This window comes from Lepus europaeus, chromosome 5 (assembly GCF_033115175.1).
Source record: "Lepus europaeus isolate LE1 chromosome 5, mLepTim1.pri, whole genome shotgun sequence".
NCBI lineage: Eukaryota > Metazoa > Chordata > Mammalia > Lagomorpha > Leporidae > Lepus > Lepus europaeus.
Genome location: NC_084831.1, coordinates 34,120,832 through 34,146,891, shown reverse-complemented (window position 1 = coordinate 34,146,891; position 26,060 = coordinate 34,120,832). Strand labels below are relative to the sequence as shown.

Genomic DNA, 26,060 nt, shown 5'->3' with positions numbered 1-26,060 from the left:
CTGTAGCTGATCTGGGCACAAACTTTGGTACTCAGCAAGCAGAAATTTTGCCCAACTTGTGTTTATTTGAAAGGCAGAATGACACAGAGAGGGAAAGACAGAGAGAGAGAAAGAGATCATCCATCTGCTGTTCACTCCCCAAGTAGCCAGGATGGCTGGGGCTGGCCAGGCCAAAGCCAGGAGCTTGGAGCTTCATCTGGGTCTCCCATGTGGGTGGCAGGGACCCAAGCATGTAGGCCATCATCTGCTGGATCAGAAGTGGAGCATTTGGGACTCAAACTGTCACCCATATGGCATAGCAGGCTAAAGTGCTATGCCATGACTCTGGCACCAGAAATTCATTCTTGAAAAAAAAAAAAAACCACTTCAACCTTCCTACAGAAAAAACAGGCAATGAACAAGAAAAACAAGTCACTGTAAAAGAAATAAAGTGGCATGATGAAAAAATGAGGATGACACTTTCATCATTACAAACAGAAAAGTAGAAAATAAGTAAATGCTCTGGGACATTTGATAAGAAACATCAGAAGATTTTATTGACAGGGTGGGGTGGGGAGGATTAGGTGAGCTCTGCGAGTTCCAGGGATTTCTGATGGAAAGCACTTTCCAGAATGTGCTAACATGAAGGGAATCCTCTACAGAGTGCAGCAGGCTTGCAAAACTGAGTGGATAGATAAAGGAGGCCAGGTAGGCGACATGTCAGAAATGTGTGGGGCAGTCTATCAGAGAAAAGGCATCCAGAGAGAAGGAACAGCAGAAGTCTGCACATGGTCTTCCAAGTTTTTCCTGAACACTAAGCTACACGAGAGTATGGAAAAACTCCACGAAGACAGGCAAAGAACAATGAGAAATTTGTAAGAAGAATTCTCAGAGATCAACGGGGTTAGGAAGTGTTTCAATTCCGACAAGCCAGATTAGAGGGTCTTCATTGAGCACCCAGGGTCACACCTTAAAAGGAGCCCTATTCAACTATTCTAGTCCTAGAATAGAGGTTACTTTAAATTTGCCTTAAGAAAGCTTAAGGGGGCTGGCACTGTGGCTTAGTGGGTGCTTGCATCCCATAGGATGCCAGTTCATGTCCTGGCTGCTCCCTGCTATGGCTTGGAAAGCAGTGGAAGATGGCCCAAGTCCTTGGGCCCCTGCCCCGGCATGGGATGATCAGAGGAAGCTCCTGGCTCCTGGCTTCAGTCAGATCAGCCCAGCTCTGGCCATTGCAGTCATTAAGTGAGTGAACCAGTGGATGGAAGACCTCCTCTCTCTCACTCTCTGTCTACATTTCTTTCTCTCTCTATATAACTCTTTCAAATAAATAAATAAATCTTAAAAAAAAAAAAAGCTGAAGAACAATCCAGCTATTCAGCAAGCAACGTACTCAAGTGTTAAAACAAAGTTCAATACTGTTTTTTTTTTTTTTTGACAGGCAGAGTGGACAGTGAGAGAGAGAGACAGAGAGAAAGGTCTTCCTTTTTGCCGTTGGTTCACCCTCCAATGGCCGCCGTGGCCAGCGCATCACGTTGATCCGAAGCCAGGAGCCAGGTGCTTCTCCTGGTCTCCCATGTGGGTGCAGGGCCCAAGGATTTGGGCCATCCTCCACTGCACTCCAGGGCCACAGCAGAGAGCTGGCCTGGAAGAGGGGCAACCGGGACAGAATCCGGTGCCCCGACCGGGACTAGAACCCAATATGCTGGCGCCGCAAAGCAGAGGATTAGCCTATTGAGCCACGGCACCGGCTTTTTTTTTTTTTTTTTTTTTTTGACAGGCAGAGTGGACAGTGAGAGAGAGACAGAGAGAAAGGTCTTCCTTTTTGCCGTTGGTTCACCCTCCAATGGCCGCTGTGGCCAGCGCATCACGTTGATCTGAAGCCAGGAGCCAGGTGCTTCTCCTGGTCTCCCATGTGGGTGCAGGGCCCAAGCACTTGGGCCATCCTCCACTGCACTCCCGGGCCACAGCAGAGGGCTGGACTGGGAAAGGGGCAACCGGGACAGAATCCAGTGCCCCGACCGGGACTAGAACCCAATATGCTGGCGCCGCAAAGCAGAGGATTAGCCTATTGAGCCACGGCACCGGCTTTTTTTTTTTTTTTTTTTTTTTGACAGGCAGAGTGGACAGTGAGAGAGAGACAGAGAGAAAGGTCTTCCTTTTTGCCGTTGGTTCACCCTCCAATGGCCGCTGTGGCCAGCGCATCACGTTGATCTGAAGCCAGGAGCCAGGTGCTTCTCCTGGTCTCCCATGTGGGTGCAGGGCCCAAGCACTTGGGCCATCCTCCACTGCACTCCCGGGCCACAGCAGAGGGCTGGACTGGGAAAGGGGCAACCGGGACAGAATCCAGTGCCCCGACCGGGACTAGAACCTGGAGTGCCGGTGTCACAGGCAGAGGATTAGCCTGTTGAGCCATGGCACTGGCCAAAGTTCAATACTGTTTTAGCAAGACAATAAATTCAGTCCTTGATAACATCAAATTCATAATATCCAACATCCAGTAAAAAATTACCAGACCAGGCCAGCACTGTTGCTTAGTGGGTAAAACTACGACCTCAGATGCCGGTGTCCCATATGGGTGCTGGCTCACATCCTGGCTACTCTACTTCCAATCCAGATCCTTGTTAATGTTCTTGGGAAAGCAACAGAAGATGGCCCAAGTACTTGGGCCTCTACCACCCACATGAGAGACCTGGATGAAGCTCCTAGCTCCTAGTTTCAACCTTGCCCAGCCCTAGCCATTGCTGCCATCTGGGGAGTGAACCAGTGGATGGAAGATCTCTCTCTTTGTCTCTCTCCCTCTCTCTGTAACTCTGACTTTCAAATCAATCAATCAATCAATCATTTTTTTAAAAGAATGACTAGATCCTCAAAGAAATAAGAAATTGTGACCTAAGCAGGAAAGAAGTATCAATCAACAGAAATAGGCTCAAATGACAGTGGATCTTTTTAGAGATATAATTAATTTTTAAAATGGAAGATATATATATATATATTTAAAGATTTATTCTATTCATTTGAAAGGAAGAGTTTCAGGGAGAAAGAGAGAGCAAGCGAGAGAGAGAGAGAGATCAAAAAAGATCTTTCATCCTCTGGTTTACTCCCCAAATGGCTCAAATACCAGAGATGGGCCAGACATATTGGAGTGCCTGGATTTGAGTCCTGATTTGGCTTCCTATTCCAGAAGCTTATTCCAGGTCCCCTACATGGGTGTAGGGGCCCAAGCACTTGTGCCATTTTCTACTACTTTCCTAGGCACATTGGCAGGGAGTTGGATCAGAAGTGGAGCAACCAGGACTCAAAAGGCTTTAGCCATTAGGCCATAATGCTGGCCCTGGGAAATATTTCTAAAAATGACTAACAGAGTTTCTAGAGATGGAAAATTCAGTATGTGAAATGAGTAATTCACTGGATGGAATTGGAAGCACAATAGACACGACAGAAAAAAATAAATGACTTGAAGGTACAATGATAGAAGTGCTCAAACTGAAACAAAGGGAGAAAAACTGGGAAAAAGTGAACAGAACCTTCATATCATACCAAAAGATGTAGTGCATATGTAGTGGAAGTCACAGAAGTAGGGTAACAAAAATTTTTTAGAAGAAATAATAACAAGAAGTGGACACTGTGGCACAGTCAATTACATTGCTGTTCAGGCCACCCGAATCCCATATTGGAGTGCTGGTTTGAATCCAGGATAGTTTGCTTCTGATCTAGCTGTCCGCTAATCCATCTGGAAGGTAGGGAATAATGGCCCAAATACTTGGTTCCTTGCCACCCACATTGGATACCCAGATGGAGTGCCTGGGCCAGCACCGCAGCTCACTAGGCTAATCCTCTGCCTGCGGCGCATGCACACCGGGTTCTAGTCCCGGTTGGGGCGCCGGATTCTGTCCCGGTTGCTCCTCTTCCAGTCCAGCTCTCTGCTGTGGCCTGGGAGTGCAGTGGAGGATGGCCCAAGTCCTTGGGCCCTGCACCCGCATGGGAGACCAGGAGAAGCACCTGGCTCCTGGCTTTGGATCAGCGCAGTGCGCCGGCCGCAGCATGCTGCCCGCAGCGGCCATTGGGGGGTGAACCAACAGAAAAAGGAAGACCTTTCTCTCTGTGTCTCTCTTTCATTGTGCACTCTGCCTGTCAAAAAAAAAAAAAAAAAAAAAAAAAAAAAAAAAAGAAAGATGGAGTGCCTGGCTCCTGTCATCAGCCTGGCCCAGCCCTGGCTGTTTTAGTCAATTGAGCCATGAACTGGTAGAGAGAAGATCTCTCCCCTCTCCCTCTCCCCCACCCCCCCAGTCATGCTGCCTTTCAAATAAATAATCTTTAAAAAATGACTAAAATTTTTCCGCATTTGATAATATCTATAAACCCACAGAACTAAGAAACCCGAATACTTCTAAGCAAGGTAAGTACTAATAAAACCAAGGCAAATTATAATAAAACTACTGAAAAAAAATGCTACAAATGCCAGAAAAAAAAGAAACAGCATGCACAAACAACAATGACTATAGATTTGTCAAAAACTATGAAAGCAAGTAGACAAAGGAATGGTAGCTATAAACTAATGAAAGAAAAATGTCAACTTAAAATTCTATATCTTGGCAAAATATTCTCCAAGGATGAAGACAAGAGGAAGATGACAGAGAGGAAGCATCAGACATCTGCCTTCCCTAATGGACAATAACACCACTGGTAGAATCTGCCTGATGTAACTATTTTGGAACTCTGGAATCTATTGAAGGTTTGCAACGTTTAGAGGTTTTTTTTTTTTTTAATGACAAATTGATGTTAATTTTAATTTAGCTCTCAGCTCAGCAGCAGCTATCCATCCTCTATCCCTTAGTCCCGTGAGGAAGCATGCATGAGTCCCTTGAGTGGCTTGATTTAACGTGGAGGAGCCAGGATGGACAACAAGGACCCTGTCCTTCAAGTACTGGGGATCTGTGTTCTGATGCATGATTGCTGCTTTTCCTTTTGTAGGCGCCAACACTGAGCTGGGCAGTCATTTCTGCACCTTCACATCCAGCTTGACTGACATCCAGGGCATTTAAAGGACCTCCAGCCTTTTTGGTTTCCCTTTCATTTTTCTCTTTTTCCCTTCTGAGAAGCCAGACACTAAAGAGTAGGATATCCAAAAGTAACTGCAATGCAGGGGAAATTAGAAAATCATCACCTATGCCAAAGGGAAGAAACATACTCAGTAAAGACCTAATTTATACCTCCAGTTAATCCTACAGCAATCAAAAGCAAAACAGGGGAGGGTATCTGACATAGCGGTTGAGAGTCCACATCCCATATTGGACTGCCTGTGTTTGAGTCCTGATTCAGCTTCCTACTCCAGCTTCCTACTGGTATGCACCCTAGAAGATTGCAGGTGATGATGGCTTAAGTGGTTGGGCTCTGCCACCCACACAGAGACCCAGACTGAGTTCCAGGCTCCTGCTTTGGCATGGCCCAACCCCAGCTATTTGGAGGCACTTGGGAATGAATCAGCAAATGTAGGATCTCTCTCTGTCTGTGTCTCTCAGTCTTTATGCACCTCAAATTAAAAAAAAAAAACTTTTCAAAAACAAAACCAAATGAAAACAAAAAATAGCAAACTCTGGGGAAGATGAGGAATCTGATTCCAGTGTTATCACAATATTGTATTCATTTTTTATAAAGATTTATTTTATTTATTTGAAAGACAGAGATACAGAGAGAGGTAGAGACAGAGAGAAAGAGGTCTTCCATCTGCTGGTTCACTCTCCAGATGGCCGCATCAGCCGAAGCTGTGCCGATCCGAAGCCAGGAGCCAGGAGCTTCTTCTAGGTCTCCCTCATGCGTGCAGGGGCCCAAGGACTTGGGCCATCCTCCACTGCTCTCCCAGTCCATAGCAGGGAGCTGGATCGGAAGAGGAGCAGTCAGTACTAGAACCAGCGCCCAAATGGGATGCCAGTGCTTCAGGCCAGGGCTTTAACCTGCTGTGCCACAGCGCCTGCCACCATGATATTGTATTCAAAAGTCCAATTTTCAACAACCCTAAGAAAACACAAGGCATACAAATAAACAGGTACATAGATGACTTATTCAAAAGAAAAACAAACAGAAACTGTCCTTGAGAAAGATACTATGGCAGAGACTTAAAAACAGCTGTATTATAGATGCTCAGAGAGGGATGGGGCTGTGGCGTAGCAGGAAAAGCCGCCGCCTGCACTATCAGCATCCCATATGGGTGCTCCACTTCTGATCAGCTGCTCCACTTCTGATCAGCTCTCTACAATGGCCTGGGAAAGCAGTAGAAGATGGCCCAAGTTCTTGGGCCCCTGCACCTGCATGGGAAGACCTAGAGGAAGCTCCTGGCTCCTAACTTTAGATTGGCGCAGCTCTGGCCACTGCAGCCAATTGGGGAGTGAACCATCAGATGGAAGACCCCTCTCTCTCTCCACCTCTCCTCTCTGTGTAACTCTGACTTTCAAATAAATAAATAAATCTTTAAAAAAAAAAGATGCTCAGAGAACTAAAGGAGACATGGATGAAGTCAACAAAATGATCTTTGAGCAAAACAGAAATATTAGTAAAGAGGAGCAGGAATTTGGTCCAGTGGTTAAGATATTGGTTAGGATTCTATTGTCCTGTACTGGAGTGCCTGGGTTTAATTCCTGGCTCCTGCCCCTGATTCTAGTTTCTTGCTAACGCAGGTCCTAGGAGCTGACAGTATTAGCCTTAATGGTTGAGTTCCTGCCACCCACGTGAGAAACCTGAATTAAATCCCTGGTCCCCAATTTTGGCCTGATTGAGGTCACTGTAGGCATTTGGGGGGTGAACCAAATGGTAACAAACACACACACACACGTACACACACTCACTCTCTCTCTCCCTCTCAAATACACAAAAATTTTAAATTTATTTTAAAAAATGCTTTAGGAATATCAATAACACTTTTTAAAAGACTTATTTATTTATTTAAGAAGCTGAGTTACAGAAAGAGAGAGACAGAGAGAGGTCTTCCATCCACTGGTTCACTTCCCAAATGGCTGCAGTGGCTGGAGCTGGGCCAATCTGAAGCCAGGAGCTTCTTCTGGGTCTTCCTCATGGGTACAGGGGCCCAAGCACTTGGGCCATCTTCTGCTACTTTCTCAGACCATTAGCAGGGAACCGGATTGGAAGTGGAGCATCTGGGACTTGAACTGGCACCCATATGGGATGCCAGCACCACAGACAAAGGCTTAACTTACTATGCCACAGTGCTGGTCCCAGTAAAAATATTTTTAGAAAACAGAAAACAAAAAGCAATTTTAGAGCTAAAAAGTACAATAACTGAAATAAAAATTCACTAGATGGAATCAAAGGTAAATGTGAGCAGGCAAAAGAATCAGATTAAAGATAGGACAACTGAAATTACTGAGTTTGAGGAACAAATGGGGAAACTGAATAAAAGTGAATAGTATCTAAGGCACCTATGGGACACTATCAAGTGGACCAACATACACATTGGGGGAGTTCCAGAGGAATGGTCAGAGAAAGAGGCAGAGAGATATTATTTGAAGAAATAATGGCTAAAAACTATCCAAATTTTATGAAAGTTATGAATATAAACATCCAAGAAGCTTAACAAATTCCAAATAAGATGAACTTAAAGAGAACCATGAGATGCATTATAATCAAATTATCAAGCCACAGACGAGAAAACCTTGAGAGCAGCAAGAAAGATGTAGTAAAATTGTCCTTTAAAAGTGAGGGAGAAATTAAGGTATTCTCAGTTAAACAAAAACTAAGGGAGTTTATTAGCATTACATGACAATAAACAGTAAAGGATTCCTGTGAAAATGAAAAGAGAGTAGGGGGTTGGTGCTGTGGCATAGTGGGTAAAACTGTTGCCTGCAGTGCTGGCATCCCAGCCCAGTTAGAGTCCTGGCTGCTCCACTTCCAATCCAACCCTCTGCAATGGCCTGGGAAAGCAGTAGAAGATGGCCCAAGTCCTTGGGCCCCTGACCCCACATGAGAAGACCTGGAGGAAGCTCCTGGCTCCTAGCTTCAGACTGGCACAGCTCTGGCCGTTGCAGCCAATTGGGGAGTGAACCAGTGGATGGAAGACCTCTCTCTCTCTCTGCCTCTCCTTCTCTGTGTAACTCTGACTTTCAAGTAAATAAATACATCTTTTTTAAAAAGAAAAAAAAAGGAGAGTAGATACTAACCAAAGTCCTATGAAATGAATAAAATTCTCAGTAAAGGTAAACATATTGGCAATTATAAAAGCTAGTATTACATTTTTAATAATAATACATCCAAGTATTATTATTGGAGTGCTTGAGCTTGGGTCCTGCTTCTGCTCTCCATTTTAGCTTGGGCCCCTGTAACCCACGTGGAAGAGCAGGATAGACTTCCTGGCTCCTGGCTTTAGCCTGGCCTAGCTCTGGCTGTCATGGGCATTCAGGGAGTGAATGAACAGATGAGAGATATCTCTGTCTCTCTCTTCTTTTTTTCTGTTTCTCTGCCTTTCAAATGAATAAAGTAAATAATAAATAAAAGTTCTTTGAAATTATGAAAAAGAACTAGAAAAAGAACAAAATAAACCCAAAACTAGTAGAAGAAGAAAGGCAATAATATCAATTATATGAGATGATAAAAAAGAAAATAAAATAATAGGAAAAATAAACAAAATCAAAAGTTTGTTTTTTGAAAAGATCAACAAAATTGACAAACCTTTAACTATGTTGATAAGACTCAAATTGATTATACCAGAAATGAAAGTGAGAACATTACTACATATTCTACAGAACTAAAAGTGATTGTAAGAGAGCACTATGAGCAATTGTATGCCAACAAATTGGACAACTGACATGAAATAGACAAAATCCCAGAAACTCAAGACCTACCACAACTAAATCACAAAGAAATAGAAAATCTGACAAGGCTAAGAAGGAGACTGAATAGGTAACCAAAAACTCCCAACAAAGATATCCCCAGATCTGATGACTTCACTGTGAATTCTACTAACATTTAAAGAAATAATGCCACTCCTCATTTTCTGAAAAAATTGAAGTGGGGGAGGGAGGTCTACTTCTTAACACATTCTAAGAGACCAGCATTACCTTGAAAGCAAAGCCAGATAGACTCCACAAAATGGGGGCATTTGGCCCAGCAGTTTAGTTGCCAGTTGGGACACTTGCATCCCATATTGGAGTGCCTGGGTTTGAGTCCTGGCTCCGCTCCTGATTCCAGCTTGATATGATAATGTGCATGCTGGGAGACAGCACATTACGTAAGTTGGGTTCTTCTACTCACAGAGGAGACCTAGACTGAGTTCCCAGGTCCTGACTTCAACCTGGTCTAGCCCAGGCCATTGTGGGCCTTTGGGGAGTGAATCATTTCTCTTTGTTTCTCTGTATGTCTCTCTGTCTCCCAAATAAATAAATTTAAAAATATACCACAAGAAAACTACAAAACAGTATCCCTATGAACACTGATGAAAAAAATCAACGATATATTAACAAACTGAATTCTGCAGTCTAAAGGACTGTACATCATATCCAAATAGAATTTATTACTAGAATCAAAGATGGTTTAGCATACAAAACTCAATCAATGTAATATACAACATTAGCAGAATGAAACCACACAATCATATCAATTGATGCAGAAAATGCATCTGAGAACACTAATCCTTTCATGAAAAAAATACTCAACAAACTTAGAACAGAAGGAAGCTACCTCAACTTAAGAAAATCCATATGTGAAAAACCCACATCCTTAAGGATGAAAGACTGAAAAATTTTCCTCTAAGATCAGGTAAAGATGTCCACAGCTAACATTTCTATTCGACACAGTACTAGAATTATTAGGAAAAGCAACTAGACAAGAAATAAAAGGCATTCAACTCGGAATGTAAGAAATAAAATTAGTTATGTTTGCATATGACATAATCTTGAATGTAGACACCCTAAAGATTTCATTAAAAAACTTTCATTTTTTAAAGGTTGATTGATTTATTTGAAAGGAGGGGAGAGAGAAAGTGAGTGAGCTTTCATCTGCTGGTTCACACCCCAAATGGCTGCAACAGCCAGGGTGGCCAGGTAGAAGACAGGAGCTAGGAACTTCATCCAGGTCTCCCATGTGGGCAGCAAAGACTCAAGTACTTGGGCTGTCATTTGCTATCTTCCCAATGTATTAGCAGGGAGCTAGATGGGAAGCAAAGTAGCTGGGACTTGAACCAGCACTCTGGTATGGGATGTAGTTGTCCCAAGTGGTGGCTTAACACACTGCACCACAGTGCTCATCTCCCCCACTTTCCAAAAAGACCTTTTAGAACTTAAAAAAAAAAATCAAGCATAGCAGCAGCATGCGAAATCAATACACAGAACTCAGTTGCATTTCTAGGGGGAATTTTTTTTCTGTCAAGGGGCATTTGGATGTTTATAACATCATTTGTGGGCCATACAAAATTATCAACTTAAAAATTAGCCTGCTATAGATTTATTGAATTTGGAGTTCTGCTTGTGATTACTTTGGCTGGGCCAGACCAAATGATTTTGTAGGCCTTACATGGCCCACGGGCCAAACATTCCCCATCCCTGCTGTATACTAACAATGAGCGATCTGAAAAGGAAATTAAAAGAAAGCAATTTCACTTAACAATAGTATCAAAGAGAATAAAATACTCAGGAATTAATGGTGAAAGACTTGTACAATGGAAACTACAAAACATGCTGAAAAAAATTAAAGAAGATAGGAATAAATATGGATTAAGAGATTTAATATTGTTAAAACATCAACACTACCCAAAGCTGTCTATGGATTCAATGCAATACTTACCAAAATCCCAGTGCTTTCTAAGTAGAAAAATCCAACCTAAAGTTCATATGGAATCTCAAAGGAGCCCCAAATATCCAAAAAACAATTGAGAAAAAGAAAAATTTGGAGGATGCATATTTCATTATCTTAAAACTTAATTCAAAGCTGCAGTATCAAAAATAGTGTGGTACTAGCCGGCGCCGCGGCTCACTAGGCTAATCCTGCACCTTGCGGCGCCAGCACACCGGGTTCTAGTCCTGGTCGGGGCACCGATCCTGTCCCGGTTGCCCCTCTTCCAGGCCAGCTCTCTGCTGTGGCCAGGGAGTGCAGTGGAGGATGGCCCAAGTGCTTGGGCCCTGCACCCCATGGGAGACCAGGAGAAGCACCTACCGCGTGGCGGCCATTGGAGGGTGAACCAACGGCAAAAAGGAAGACCTTTCTCTCTGTCTCCCTCTACTGTCCACTCTGCCTGTCCAAAAAAAAAAAAAAAAAATAGTGTGGTACTATATGGCCTGGGAAAGCAGTATAAGATGGCCCAAGTCCTTGGATCTCTGAAACCACAAGGGAAGGCCCAAAGGAAGCTCCTGGCTCCTGGCTTTGGATCAGTACAGCTCCAGCCATTACAGCCAAATGGGGAGTGAACAAGCAGATGGAAGACTTCTCTTTTCATCTCTGCCTCTCCTCTCTCTCTGTAACTCTGACTTTCAAATAAATAAATAAATAAATCTTTTAAAAAATAGTTTGGTACTGGCATAAAAAGATATACCCAGGGAATAAAACAGAAAGTCTAAAAATAAGTCCTTGCATGCACAGTCAAATAATTTTCAACAAGGGTGCCAAAGCATTCATTCAATGGATAAAGGAAACAAATGATGATTGGAAACAACATCTACATGAAAATAATGAAGTTGAGCCCTTGCTTTATACCACAGGCAAAAATTAACTCAAAATGGATTAAAAAAAATCTATAAGGGATAAAATTGTGAAACTAAAACACTTAAGAAAAAAACTTAAGGGAAAAGTTTCATGATGTTATATTTGATGATGGTTTCTTGGATATGACATCAAAGACACAGGCAGCACCAAATGAAATAAACAAATTTACTTCATGAAAATTAAAAGTGTTTAGGGGTCGGTGCTGTGGTGTAGCAGGTAAAGCTGGCGCTGTGGTGTAGCAGGTAAAGCCGCCGCCTGCACTATCAGCATCCCATATAGGTGACGGTTCAAGTCCCAGCTGCTCCACTTCTGATCCAGCTCTCTGCTATGGCCTGGGAAAGCAAAACAAGATGGTCCAAGTCCTTGGGCCCCTGTACCCATATGGGAAGACCCGGAGGAAGCTCCTGGCTCCTGGCTTTGGATCAGCACAGCTCTGGCCATTGCAGCCAATTGGGGAGTGAACCAGCAGATGGAAGACCTCTCTCTCTGCCTCTCCTTCTTTCTCTGTGTAACTCTGACTTTCAAATAAATAAATAAATAAATAAATAAATAAATCTTTTAAAAAAGAAAATTAGAAGTGTTTAAATATCAAGATAACACTATCAGGTCAGGCATTGTGATATAGTGGGTTATGCTAGTTTGAGTCTAAGCTGTTCCACTTCTGATTCAGATTCCTATGTGTGTGATCCAATGCCTGGCCAGAAGACTGCCTGCCTAGCCTATGCAGGAGGTCAAGAGGGCATGGCACACCATGCCCCCAGGGGAAAACCCTGGTTGAGGACTCAGCACACTGAGATCCACCCATGACCTAACTGCTGACGGGCAGTAGTGGCCCCAGGTACATTTCCCCCATCCCACTTCCTGTTCAAGGGCCTTGTACTAGGTAAATGGCTCCTGAGTGTGGCCCAGACCTATAAGACCACCTGGAAGGCTATGTAGGCTCCATGACCTTCAAGCTGATTGGAGAAGAGTAGAGGTGCCAGTATCTGCTTTATCCTATAGAATTGGTGTTGCAGCCCTGAGCTAGCTACTCCCCTTTGCCTACCCTATAAAAGCTTGTGCCTCGTTGGTTTTTTTTTTCGTGATTAAAACATGAATTATTTATTTCTGGGATTTATCAATTATCTTGACCCCAATTAACTGTGGATAAGAGAGGACTACTCTATGTGAAGAATCTAGTTTGTAAAAGTCTAAGAAGGATACAGGGCTATTGATACAAATCCTCCTGCTAGAATCCTGCCATTGGGAAGAGAGAAGCTCTCTTTGCCCATAATCAGAACAAGGGAGAACAGGGCAAGAGCCACAGGAGGGAACAAAGTGCTGTGGGGTCTCAAAGGAGAACCAGGTCGGGACAGGCTGTTCCTTACAAAGCTGTTTAAAGCTCATTACTGTGTTGTGGGAAAAATCAGCATGATCAGAAGAGGCCAGGGAACAATTTTATGATGCCAATTTAGTGAAAATTCAATTCTTGATGTAACAATAAACAGTCTCTAAGTCTTTGATAAACAGGGACAGGTGAATCAACACATACAGAGCCATGTAATTTTAGGGCTGTTATGTAAACTTTTTACTTAAAATATATCTAGTCACTTTTGGTGAGCTAGGCACTATAAGAGATACAAAAGAGCACAAAATGTGGTCCCTGTCATTAGTAGGTTATATCCTATGAAGATCAAAGACATCAAGTAAAGGTAAGTGTGTGCCACTGCCACCCTCTACCCTGCTCTTTGGTGAGGATGCCTGCAGCAGCTGCAGTGTTAGACTGTCCATCATTCTACCAAACGGCGCACAATATAGCCTTTTCCTAGAGACTCCTTCCTTCAAGGCTTCAGGCCAATTGTGAGTCTCCGAGTAAGTGGCCAGGACATCAAATACTTGGTTGATGGCCAGTATCTCTGAATGATAATTTTTCTGATTCTTGCATCTGACCATGAATTTCTTATTTTCAAGCAGGCTGTCTTGATAGAGTGTTCCCAAGCCTTTTGAAATGTTACTTCCTTCTGAATACTTTCATCCACAAGCCCACCAAGGATGTAAACTTTGTTGAGAGTAACATCTTCGAAAGTATGTTCTGAGTCAGGAGTCAGGCAAACTAGGGTTTCCAGAGGAAATAAGTTAAAGTAGTTTTCTTCTGTTATGTCTAGCAGGTAACCAGCAAATCCATCATTCATCCGCAAACACTCTTCATAGAGGGGCTGTCTGTTGTAAACCCAGTGAGGCAGACCCAGAATGGCCTGTCAGCCTTCTTGTTTGAACCATACAGTCTTCAGATCTGTCCAGCCAGTCTACTCAGTTCCTTCTTTGACATATGGTGGGTCATACTCAAATCAATACACAGTCTTGGTCCCAAGTGTTTGGCTTCCAAAAGCTTCTCTTGGGTTAAGGCTCTCAGAAAACGTTTGCTGTGCTGGGGCAGATGTCTGGAGTTTCTGCATGATTAGCTTTTCTTTCTTTGACTCTTCTTTGCTGCAACAATCTTTTCCCAACGTCTCTGTTTCCTCTGGACATTTTTTGAGCACTATGATGCACTGCCTGTGGGTAGGGTCTCTCCCTCACTGCACTCGCATCCCATGTCAATCTGCAGAAGCTGGAAGCTTTCAGAGATTCCATCTTCATATGTGTCTTCCAGGATGCCTTCCTGCTCCTGCGGAACAGCTGACTTTGTCTTCTGAGCACTCCCTTCAAATCTCCACTCCATGTACTTAGTCTCTGGTCCTGATGCCATCATCTCACACCGTGCCTGACTGTTAATAAACAGACATGTTCACTGAAACTGTCTCTGGTACTTCTTGTCAAAGAATGCTGTTGCCCCACAATCTCAACAGTGTGGGCCTTGCAGGACAAGCCCACATTTCTGCTGATGCACTTGGAAAGCAGCAAATTATGGCCTTAGTGCTTGAGTCCCTGCTACCCACATGAGAAACCTGGGTGGCGTTCCTGGTTCTTGGCTTCAGCATGGCCCAGGCCTAGCTGTTGTGAGCATTTTATGGAATGAACCAGTAGATGGAAGATCTTTCTCTTTTTGTCTCTCCCTCTTTTTCTGTCACTTAGTCTTTCAAACAAATAAATAAATATATCTTTGAAAAAAATCATAAAACCCAGAATAAGGAAACAACTGACTTTCAACATGTTTCTTGAATAACTGGATATACAACTGAAAATAAATGAAATATAACCCTTATCTCACAGTATATCCAATTATCTGAAATACATCAAAAGACTAAATCAGGAAGCTAAAATTGCAAATTTTTTAGAAGAAAGGATAAGAAACATCTTCTGTGCCTTTATGGTAGACAAACACTTCTTAGTCTTTTATATCCTATTGCAAAATTATAAAAGAAAATATTGATGAATTGTCCTCAAATTTTTAACCTCTACACTTCATAAAATACTTTTAAGAAAATGAAAAGACATGACACAGACTGGGAGAATCATTTGCAGTACAAGTCTTCAGCAAGTTCATGGAAAATGCATGTTGTGAAAAAACTATGTGTGGATTTCAAATTTTTTGTACCAAAATAAGCCAGTCTTTTAATTCCACTTTCCACAAACTTCTTGAAGTCCTCTTGTACATAACCTAACAAAGGACTGGAATGCAAGATACATAAGGAATTCCTCCAATTCAATATAAGGAATGCATGTGACCCAATTAAAACTGAGCATAAGATTTGAACAGATGCTCTGTAAAAGCACACACACAGGCCGGCACCGCGGCTCACTAGGCTAATCCTCCGCCTTGCGGCGCCGGCACACCGGGTTCTAATCCCGGTCGGGGCACCGGTCCTGTCCCGGATGCTCCTCTTCCAGGCCAGCTCTCTGCTGTGGCCAGGGAGTGCAGTGGAGGATGGCCCAAGTACTTGGGCCCTGCACCCCATGGGAGACCAGGAGAAGCACCTGGCTCCTGCCATCGGATCAGCGCGGTGCGCCGGCCACAGCGCGCCAACCGCGGCGGCCATTGGAGGGTGAACCAACGGCAAAAGGAAGACCTTTCTCTCTGTCTCTCTGTCTCTCACTGTCCACTCTGCCTGTCAAAAAAAAAAAAAAAAAAGCACACACACAGATGGCCAATGAACACATTAAAACATATTCATTGCCATTAGAAATACTCAAAAGGCAATTAAAACCACAGCGAGATACCGCCACACATCTACTAAATGGACATTAGTGCCCGCTTCAGTCTTTCTTAGGCTGGACTGCTTTGCCTACTAGTTCAGAGACTAATCATACAGAAGTAACAAGAGGCTGTACACATAAAGGCCTTCACCTCAGTCGTTCTCTACCGTATTTTGTTATGTCTGGTATGGTTCCAGCTACACCCAGGCCCCAGGATTGGCTGATTCTACAAACCAACTGTATGTGATCATTTAAAATGCTCAAATTAGTTGTATATTTGTTTTTTTATTATTTTTTTTACTTTTATTTAACGAATATAATTTCCAAAGTACAGCTTATGGATTACAATGGCTTCCCCCTTCCTATAACTTCCCTCCCACCCCCCGCTCTCTCTCCCCTTCCATTCACATCAAGATTCATTTTCAGGCCGGCGCCGTGGCTTAACAGGCTAATCCTCCGCCTTGTGGCGCCAGCACACCGGGTTCTAGTTCCGGTCAGGGCGCCGGATTCTATCCCGGTTGCCCCTCTTCCAGGCCAGCTCTCTGCTATGGCCCGGGGAAGGCAGTGGAGGATGGCCCAAGTCCTTGGGCCCTGCACCCACATGGGAGACCAGGAGAAGCACCTGGCTCCTGGCTTTGGATCAGCGAGATGCGCTGGCCGCAGCGGCCATTGGAGGGTGAACCAACGGCAAAAAGGAAGACCTTTCTCTCTGTTTCTCTCTCACTATCCACTCTGCCTGTCTAAATAAATAAATAAAATTATATAAAAAAAGATTCATTTTCAATTCTCTTTATATACAGAAGATCAGTTTAGTATATATTAAGTAAAGATTTCAACAGTTTGCACTCACACAGAAACACAAAGCAAAAAATACTGTTTGAGTACTAGTTATAGCATTAAATCACAATGTACAGTACAGCACATTAAGGACAGAGATCCTGCATGAGGAGTAAGTGCACAGTGACTCCTGTTGTTGATTTAACAAATTGACACTCTTGTTTATGGCATCAGTAATCACCCTAGGCTCTTGTCATGAGTTGCCAAGGCTATGGAGCCTTTTGAGTTCGCCGACTCTGATCATATTTGGACAAGGTCATAGTCAAAGTGGAAGTTCTCTCCTTCCTTCAGAGAAAGGTACCTCCTTCTTTGATGACCTGTTCTTTCCACTGGGATCTCATTCGCAGAGATCTTTCATTTAGGTCATTTTATTTTTTTTTGCCAGAGTGTCTTGGCTTTCCATGCCTGAAATACTCTCATGGGCTTTTCAGCCAGATCCAAATGCCTTAAGGGCTGATTCTGAGGCCAGAGTGCTGTTTAGGACATCTGCTTTTCTATGAGTCTGCTGTGTATCCCACTTCCGATGTTGGATTGTTCTCTCCCTTTTTTATTCTATCAGTTAGTATTTGCAGACACTAGTCATATTTATGTGATCCCTTTGACTCTGAGTCCTATCTAAATTATGATCAATTGTGAACCTAAATTGATCACTTGGACTAGTGAGATGGCATTGGTACATGCCACCTTGATGGGATTGAATTGGAATCCCCTGGTATGTTTCTAACTCTACCATTTGGGGCAAGTCCGATTGAGCATGTCCCAAATTGTACATCTCTTCTTTCTCTTATTCCCACTCTTATATTTAACAGGGATCACTTTTCAGTTAAGTTTCAACACTTAAGAATAATTGTGGCCGGCGCCGCAGCTCACTAGGCTAATCCTCCACCTTGCGGCGCCGGCACACCGGGTTCTAGTCCCAGTCGGGGCGCCGGTTCTGTCCCGGCTGCCCCTCTTCCAGGCCAGCTCTCTGCTGTGGCCAGGGAGTGCAGTGGAGGATGGCCCAAGTCCTTGGGCCCTGCACCTGCATGGGAGACCAGGATAGGCACCTGGCTCCTGCCATCGGATCAGCGCAGTGCGCCGGCCGCAGCGCGCCAGCCGCGGCGGCCATTGGAGGGTGAACCAACGGCAAAGGAAGACCTTTCTCTCTGTCTCTCTCTCTCACTGTCCACTCTGCCTGTCAAAAAATTAAAAAAGAATAATTGTGTATTAATTACAGAATTCAACCAATAGTATTAAGTAGAACAAACAGAAAAAAAATACTAAAAGGCATAAAGTATTAAGTTGCTCATCAATAGTCAGGGCAAGGGCTGATCAAGTCACTGTTTCTCATAGTGTCCATTTCACTTCAACAGGTTTTCTTTTTGGTGCTTGGTTAGTTGTCATCTATCAGGGAGAATATATGATATTTGTCCCTTTGGAACTGGCTTATTTCACTCAGCATGATATTTTCCAGATTCCTCCATTTTGTTGCAAATGACCAGATTTCATTGTTTTTTTTACTGCTGTATAGTATTCTAGAGAATACATGATACATGTCCCATAATTTCTTTATCCAGTCTACTGTTGATGGGCATTTAGGTTGATTCCAGGTCTTAGTTATTGTGAATTGAGCTGCAATAAACATTAAGGTGCAGACCGCTTTTTTGTTTGACAATTTAATTTCCTTTGGGTAAATTCCAAGGAGTGGGATGGCTAGGTTGTATGGTAGGGTTATATTCAGGTTTCTGAGGAATCTCCAGACTGACTTCCGTAGTGGCTTAACCAGTTTGCATACCCACCAACAGTGGGTTAGTGTCCCTTTTTCCCCCACATCCTCACCAGCATCTATTGTTGGTAAATTTCTGAATCTGAGCCATTCTAACTGGGGTGAGGTGAAACCTCATTGTGGCTTTGATTTGCATTTCCCTGATTGCTAGTGATCTTGAACATTTTTTCATGTGCCTGTTGGCCATTTGGATTTCCTCTTTTGAAAAATGTCTATTGAGGTCCTTGGCCCATCTCTCAAGTGGGTTGTTTCTTTTGTTGTTGTGGAGTTTCTTGATCTCATTGTAGATTCTAGTTATTAATCCTTTATCTGTTGCATAGTTTGCAAATATTTTTTCCCATTCTGTCAGTTGCCTCTTCACTTTCCTGACTGTTTCTTTTGCAGTACAGAAACTTCTCAATTTGATGCAATCCCAAATGTTAATTTTGGCTTTGACTGCCTGTGCCTCCAGGGTCTTCTCCAAGAAGTCTTTGCCTGTGCTGATATCTTGCAGGGTTTCTCCAATATTCTCTAATAATTTGATGGTGCTGGGTCATAGATTTAGGTCTTTAATCCATGTTGAGTGGATTTTTGTGTAAGGTGTAAGGTAGGGGTCTTGCTTCATGCTTCTGCACGTGGAAATCCAGTTTTCCCAGCACCATTTATTGAATAGACTGTCCTTGCTCCAGGGATTGGTTTTAGATCCTTGATCAAATATACGTTGGCTGTAGATGTCTGGGTTGATTTCTGGTGTTTCTATTCTTTACCATTGGTCTATCCATCTGTTTCTGTACCACTACCATGCTGTTTTGATTACAACTGCCCTGTAGTATGTCCTAAAATCTGGTATTGTGATGCACCGGCTTTGTTTTTGTTGTACAAAATTGCTTTAGCTATTCGCGATCTCTTGCATCTCCATATGAATTTCAGCATCATTTTTTCTAGATCTGTGAAGAATGTCTTCTGTATCTTGATTGGTATCACATTGAATCTATAAATGGCTTTTGGGAGAATGGACATTTTGATGATATTGATTCTTCCAATCCATGAGCATGGAAGATTTTTCCATTTTTTGGTATCCTCTTCTATTTCTTTCTTTAAGATTTTGTAATTCTCATCATAGAGATCTTTAATGTCCTTGGTTAAGTTTATTCCAAGGTATTTGATTGTTTTTGTAGTTTTGTGAATGGGATTGATCTTAGCAGGTCTTTCTCAGCCATGGCATTTCCTGTGTTGATTTTTGTGCATTGACGCATTGATTTTAAATCCTGCTACTTTGCCAAACTCTTCTATGAGTTCCAATAGTCTCTTAGTAGAGTTCTTTGGATCCCCTAAATAAATAATCATATCGTCTGCAAAGAGGGATAGTTTGACTTCTTCCTTTCCAATTTGTATCCCTTTAATTTCTTTTTCTTGCCTTATGGCTCTGGCTAAGACTTCCAGGAATATATTGAATAGCAGTGGTGAGAGTGGGCATCCCTGTCTGGTACCAGATCTCAGTGGAAATGCTTCCAACTTTTCCCCATTCAGAAGGATGCTGGCTGTGGGTTTTTCATAAATTGCTTTGATTGTATTGAGGAATGTTCCTTCTATACCCAATTTGCTTAGAGTTTTCTTTTTTTTTTTTTTTTTTTTGACAGGCAGAGTGGACAGTGAGAGAGAGAGAGAGACAGAGAGAGAAAGGTCTTCCTTTTCCATTGATTCACCCTCCAATGGCCGCCGCGGTAGGTGCGCTGCGGCCAACACACCACGCTGATCCGAAGCCAGGAGCCAGGTGCTCCTTCTGGTCTCCCATGCAGGTGCAGGGCCCAAGGACTTGGGCCATCCTCCACTGCACTCCCGGGCTATAGCAGAGAGCTGGCCTGGAAGAGGGGCAACCGGGACAGAATCCGGTGCCCTGATTGGGACTAGAACCCAGTGTGCTGGCACTGCAGGCAGAGGATTAGCCTGTTGAGCCGCGGTGCCAGCCTGCTTAGAGTTTTTATCATGAAAGGGTGTTGAATTTTATCGAATGCTTTCTCTGCATCTATTGAGATAATCATATGGTTTTTCTTCTGCAGTCTGTTAATGTGGTGTATCACATGGATTGATTTGTGAACACTGAACCATCCCTGCATAACAGGGATAAATCCCACCTGGTCTGGGTGGATGATTTTTCTGATGTGTTGTTGTATTCTATTGGTGAGAATTTTATTGAGGATTTTTGCGTCTATGTTCATCAGGGATATTGGTCTGTAATTTTCTTTCAATGCTGCATCTTTCTCTGGCGTAGGGATTAAGGTGATGCTGGCTTCATAGAAAGAATTTGGGAGGATTCCATCTTTTTCAATTGTTCTGAATAGTTTGAGGAGAATTGGAGTTAGTTCTTTAAATGTCTGGTAGAATTCAGCAGTGAATCCATCTGGTCCTGGGCTTTTCTTTGTTGGGAGGGCCTTTATTACTGTTTCAATTTCTGACTCAGTTATGGGTCTGTTTAGGTTTTCTATGTCTTCATGGTTCAGATTAGGTAGATTGCATGTGTCCAGGAATCTATCCATTTCTGATAGATTTCCCTGTTTGCTGGCATACAACTCTTTGTAGTAATTTCTGATGATTCTTTTTATTTCTGTGGTGTCTGTTGTTATGTTTCCTTTTTCATCTCTGATTTTATTGATTTGGGTCTTTTCTCTTCTTTTTTTAGTTAGTTGAGCCAATTGTGTTTCAATTTTATTCATTTTTTCAAAAAACCAGCTCTTCACTTGGCTGAATTTTTGTAATTTTTTTTTGGGTTCAATCCTGTTGATTTCTTCTCTGATTTTAATTATTTTTCTTCTCCTACTAGATTTGGGTTTGGTTTGCTGCAGTTTTTCTAGATCCTTGAGATGCATTGAAAGCTCATTTATTTGGTACCTTTCCAATTTCTTGATGTAGGCAACTATTGCTATAAACTTTCCTCTTAACACTGCTTTTGCCGTATCCCATAAGTTTTGATATGTTGTGCTGTTATCCTCATTGACTTCCAGAAAGTTTCTGATTTCCCTTTTGATTTCTTCTATGACCCAGTGTTCATTCAGGAGCATGTTGTTCAGTCTCCATGTGTTTGCATACTCTCTAGGGATTCCTGAGTTGCTAATTTCCACCTTCATTCCACTGTGGTCTGAGAAGCTGCATCGTATGATTCTAATTCTTTTGAATTTGCTGAGACTTGCTTTATGGCCTAGTATGTGGTCAACCCTAGAGAAGGTTCCATGCACTGCTGAGAAGAATGTAAAATCTTTAGATGTAGGATTGAAAATTCTGTAGATATCTGTTAGATCCATTTGGGCAATAGTGTCGATTAAATCTGCTGTTTCCTTGTTGATCTTCTGTCTGGTTGATCTATTTCTGAGAGTGGAGTATTGAAGTTCCCCAGTACTATTGTATTGGAGTCTATGTCTCCCTTTAAGTCCCTTAACATATTTTTTAAATAAACTGGTGCCCTGTAATTAGGTGCATATACATTTATAATAGTTACATCTTCCTGTTGAATTGAACCCTTAATCATTATATAGTGCCCCTATTTGTCTCTCTTAACAGTTTTTGTGTTAAAGTTTATTTTGTCTGATATTAATATGGCTACACCTGCTTTTTTTGGTTTCTATTGGCATGGAATATCTTTCTCCAACCTTTCACTTTCAGTCTGCATGCATCTTTGTTGGAAAGATGTGTTTCTTGTAGGCAGCAAATAGATGGGTTTTGTTTTTAATCCATTCAGCCAGTCTGTGCCTTTTAACTGGAGAGTTGAGTTCATTAACGTTCAATGTGACTATTGATAAGTAGTAACTTTGCCCTGCTGTTTTCCCAAAGATATTTTCTAGTATATGATTTGAGTTTCCTATGATCTTTTACTGGTAGGTCTTCTTCCTTTACCTTCTTTCATATTGATGGCCGTGTTTCTGTGTTTCTGTGTGTAGCACATCTTTAAGCATTTTTTGTAGGGCTGGACGAGTGGCGACAAATTCTTTCAATTTCTGTTTGCTATGAAAGGTCTTTATTTCACCTTCATTCACAAATGAGAGCTTTGCAGGATATAATATTCTGGGATGGCAGTTTTTCTCTCTTAGTACCTGGGCTATGTCTCGCCATTCCCTCCTAGCCTGTAAGGTTTCTGATGAGAAGTCAGCTGTGTGTCTAATTGGAGATCCTCTGAGAGTAATCTGACATTTCTCTCTTGCACATTTTAGAATCTTTTCTTTATATTTCACTGTGGTGAGTTTGATTACAACGTGTCGTGGTGAGGATCTTTTTGGTCATGTTTATTAGGGGTTCTATGAGCTTCCTGTACTAGTTGTCTCTGTCCTTCTCCAAACCCAGGAAATTTTCTGTTAGTATCTCACTAAAATGGCCTTCTAATCCTTTCTCCCTCTCCATGCCTTCAGGAACTCCTAGAACCCGAATGTTGGTTTTTTTTAATAGTATCCTGTAGACACCCATGGGAGACCAGGAGAAGCACCTGGTTCCTGCCATCGGATCAGCACGGTGCGTTGGCCGCAGCGCGCCTACCGCGGCGGCCATTGGAGGGTGAACCAACGGCAAAAGGAAGACCTTTCTCTCTGTCTCTCTCTCACTGTCCACTCTGCCTGTCAAAAAAAAAAAAAAAAAAAAGAAAAAGAAAAAGAAAAAAGAAAAGAAATAGTATCCTGTAGATTACTGACAATATTTTTTAGATTTCTAATTTCCTCTTCTTTTCTTTGGTTTGACTGTATACTTTCCTGTTCTCTGTCTTCTAAGTCCGATATTCTCTCTTCTGCTTCACCCATTCTGTTTTTAAGGCTCTCTAATGTTTTCGTCATTTGATCTATTGAATTCTTCATTTCATTATGATTTCTCGTCACTATCACAGTTTCTTGTTCTACTAGTTGCTTCATTTCATTTTGATTCCTCCTTAATATTTCATTTTCATGAGAGAGATTTTCTATCCTGTCCAGTAAGGATTTCTGTAGTTCAAGAATTTGTTTTTGAGAATTTCTTAATATTCTTATCAATTTTTTGAGATCTGTTTCTTGCATTTCTTCTATCTCATCATCTTCATAATCTTGAATTGGGGTATCTTGTTCTTTTGGGGGGGGTCATAGTGTCTTCCTTGTTCTTGTTTCCTCGGTTTCTGCATTTGTTGCTCGGGATTGTGGTGATATTCTTTGGTTTCTTTGCTGTAGTGGTTTTTCTCGTTATACTATGACTTTAGATTAAGTGAACTGTCTGCTTTTGATGGATCCTTAGAGGCTGTGATGGGTGTTGCCAGAGAGCTCTGTTTGGTTCTTCAGCGTTAAGGGTGTGCCAAAGGTGACTCACGCAGATTATTCTCTCTCTCTCTCACTTTTTTTTTTTTTTGACTCAGAAGGGAAGCAATAATGCACAGCTGAGCAGAATTGTAAGTAGTCAATGTATGAAATCTGGCCCCTGTGGTTATTCGTCTTCTCTACCCCAAGGACCACACAAAGGGTCTATGCAGCCCTCAGTGTGTCTCAAATTTCTCTGCAATATCCCACCGGGTTGCTAAGGTTACCAAGTTTGTGTACTCCATGAGTTCTCTTGCCCACCCTCAGATTTTCACAGTCTCATTTCATTAGCTCCACACCTTCACTAGATCCTAACCTCCTGTTATTTCTCCCCACCAGAGTCAGGTTTTTCTGCTTGGCTGATGGCAGGCACTGCTTTACGTAAGTCCAAAATGGCGCCTGCTCTTTGTCTTGCTCAGCTTTGTAAGGTGAGTGGAGAGAGAGGCTCGTGTCCATGCCGGTTCCCCTTATTTATTCATTTTTTTCTCTCCTCCAGTCAGCCTGGTGAACTTTCTCCAGCAGGGCTTCAAGCCTCGTTCCCTCTAGGCTCTTTCTGCCATTTCCCTGCCAATGTCTCGGGCTACCGAGGTTTTTGTCTCACCTCCCCTTACAGCGCTGGTGCATAGACTCCCCCTGGGCTTCCGAGCCGTGGGCATCCTTGCTCTTCACGTAGGTCCTCCGTGTCATATCCTTTAGATCCGGAAGAGTTTCCTCTGCAATTTTTTCCCGAGCCTTTCCCTGAGACTATAGTAACTCCACTTTTATTAAATTATCTTTTCCCGGACTATCAGTGTGCGACCTCACTATTCTGCCATCTTGGCTTCGCCCCATTGGTTGTATATTTGCAATATTCTTTTGTGTGTGTGTGTGTGTGTGTGTAAAGCAAAAATCCACTATATTATTGAGTTAATTGCTCTTTGTGGGGAAGAAGTGAACAGAAACACATCTTCTGTACTTCAACTTCTTCCACTCTAACTGGTTGTGCAATAACAAAAAAAAAAAAAAAAAAAAGAAAGAAAGAAAGAAAGGAAAAAAAGCAGTCCAGTAAAAAGACAGCAAATATTTAGCATCAATTGCTCTAGTATACTCTATAAAAATGCAACTAACCAAAAAATTAGAAATCAAAAGGAAGAGAACTTAAAATACCTGTACTCTCTGTTCAGCACCTACAGCTGTTCCAGGGGAGTGGTTTCCAAGTTGTTTATCCTCTTGAGATTCACACATCTCTCCTTTAAGTCTTTCAACCTTTAATACAAAAGTAAGCAGCTTGTAGACTTCCTAAGTTTTGTTTGATGACAATATTGTTTTGTTTTAAAATACACAGTACATGAATACATTCTTCTTGCAAAATTTCAACAACACATAGCTACAGAATAAAAAGTGTATTTCCCCTCATGTAACAATCCTTCTCTTCCTCAAAGTAACACTGCTTGGATACGCCCTTCCTGAACTCACCCCCCTCCCTCTCTTTCTGTCTCTCACACATACACATATATGCACACACAAAATATAATCATACGTGTGTGTTAGATACATAAATTTATCAATAATAAGACAACTTGAGTAACCTCCATTGTTTTATTTATCCTTTTCTATAATTGCATTTTACAGCATTACTTATTTAGCATTTTAATAACTTAATAACATTTTTTATTTGAGAGATATTTCTCTCATCCTATGGTTCATTTTCCAAATGCCCACAACAGCGAGGACAGGGCTAGACCAAAGCCAGGAGACAGGAACTCAATCTGAGACTCCTATGTGGGTGTATTAGCAGATGTTCATTAGCAGAAAGTTGGAATCAGAAGTGGAGTCAGGACTTGAACCCACTCACTCCAACATGGGATGCAACTATCCCAAGTAGCACCTTAACCACTTAATGCCAAACACTGCCTCCCATTTTAAACATTTTTAAGTTCATGGTTCAGTGGCAATGATCAGATTTGCACTGTTGAACAAGCATCACCACTATCCATCTCCAGAACTCTTTTTTTCCTTTTTGGTAAAGATTTATTGTAGTTATTTGAAAGGTGGAGTTATAGACTGAGAGGAAGATACAGAGAGAAATCTTCCATATGTTGGTTCACTCTCCAAATGGCTGTAATAGCCAGGGCTGGGCCAGGACAAAACCAGGAGCCTGGAACTCCAACCAGGTCTCTCATGAAGATGGCAGGGGCTCAAGTACTTGGGCCATCTTCTGTTGCTTTCCCAGGTGCATTATCAGGGAGCTGGATTGGAAGTGGAACACCATGGACTTGAATGACTCATATAGGATGCCAGGTTTGGATGCAGAGACTCAACCCACTGCACCACAATACTTCCCTCCCCCTCAGAACTCTTTTCATTTTGCATTGAAACTCTATACTCGTTAAATAGTAACTCCACAT

At 42.4% G+C, this 26,060-nt stretch overlaps 1 pseudogene; it reads right to left on the bottom strand.

The window, feature by feature from the left end:
• Nucleotides 1-13,297: 13,297 nt before the first annotated feature.
• On the bottom strand, nt 13,298-24,910 carry LOC133760708 (tRNA methyltransferase 10 homolog B-like; annotated as a pseudogene).
• Between the last annotated feature and the right edge of the window lie 1,150 nt (nt 24,911-26,060).